We start from the raw sequence: 1,369 nt of genomic DNA, 5'->3' as shown, positions 1-1,369 counted from the left end.
TAAGCGGGAGCCAGGCGGAAAGTCAAGGTGCCAAAGTCGGTCTTTACGCTCATGTAGTCCTTTAAGCGGGTGACGCCAGGTGTAATCGCAACGTTTCCCCATTTAACCTAGCCGGGAATTGCAGTGCCTCGCGTCTTATATCTCTGCTATGTAAGTCTAAAGGAAATCACCCACAGAGAGGGCGCTGAGTCTGGTACGGGAAATTATTTCAACACGCCAGATGCCTGCTTCTCGCCGGGACATCTTATTTAGAACCCGCCGCTGATAGTTAACAAATAGTTACCTTGTTTAAAACCCGGCGCCTTTTTTATTTAAGAAAGTAGCTACCTTGTTTTAAACCCGGCGCTTTTAGGGGCCAGGGTAGCGTGGCCGAGCGGTCTGAGGCGCTGGATTACGGTTCCAGTCTCTTTATAGGCGCGGGTTCGGATCCCGCCGCTACCTGCTGGTGGCATGAGTAATCTAGTAACTTTAAAAAATTTCATAAAGTAGTTGGGAAGGACTGCGTGCTCATACCTCATGTATTGCTGAGGTGAAAGTGAATATTACGGAAACTTCAATTTGGTCGTCATTATTAGTGCATAAAATAACTTTAAAATGTACCAACTCCACTGTGCTTATCCTAGCGGCGAGTCTAGAAGGATCAAACGCTGAGTTGGCCCTGAAATATGTGCCCTTCAAATCAATAGAGCTCAGCAATTCCGAATAACCTCGCTGGGAGCCGCACAGGGCTCGCTGCATTGGCTCACACGTTATTGAGCGAACAAACAGCTAGACACAAGACATACAGTTTGTCGGGTGTGCCATGAGAATTGAATGGGTTTAAGTTGGTTTTACACAATGCAGACAAACGAAAGCATGCCTCAGCTCACGGATATGGGTGTGTGGTGTCATGTACTCGAACCTGTCAGACCAGAACAGTGTTATGAAACCAGTATTAAAGGCACACCCCTTTAAGATTAATTTACTTGAAAAAGTAAAAGATGCATGTATATGTTCCACAGGTAGTGTTACGTTCTTAATGTGGTAATCTTAGTTTATGTGTAATGTGTGTTCATTATTTCAGGCAGGGGTAGGCAAGCAACAGCAGGTCTGCGGGAGCACGGTGCCAAGGCACAGTTCAAAGGTAAGAGCGAAATAGGAACTGGGGGGATGCCCGCCACTCAATCGGGGGACAGAGGGCCATGCGGCGGAGCCGCCTTGACCCATTGTACATGTAGTGGGCGGCGGATAGGTGGCGGGGCCGCATGGGTTAGGATGCATCGGGATGGCACGGCAAGCATGGAGTCACTGTAGGAGCGCCGGTACTGGGCTACAATGGGGGCCGTCTCGCGGTCTGGTGACATGGAAGGTTGTTGTTGCGGGGCGCATT

At 49.1% G+C, this 1,369-nt stretch overlaps 1 non-coding gene across 1 annotated transcript; it reads left to right on the top strand.

The window, feature by feature from the left end:
* Positions 1-359: 359 nt before the first annotated feature.
* On the top strand, positions 360-441 carry TRNAR-ACG (transfer RNA arginine (anticodon ACG)). Its single transcript has one exon. It is a non-coding gene; the product is annotated as a tRNA-Arg (tRNA).
* Positions 442-1,369: the final 928 nt, after the last annotated feature.

This window comes from Lissotriton helveticus, chromosome 3_1 (genome assembly GCF_964261635.1).
Source record: "Lissotriton helveticus chromosome 3_1, aLisHel1.1, whole genome shotgun sequence".
NCBI classification, from domain to species: Eukaryota; Metazoa; Chordata; class Amphibia; order Caudata; family Salamandridae; genus Lissotriton; species Lissotriton helveticus.
Note: the sequence above shows the minus strand (reverse complement) of the source record. Positions and strands in the feature narration are given on the sequence as shown.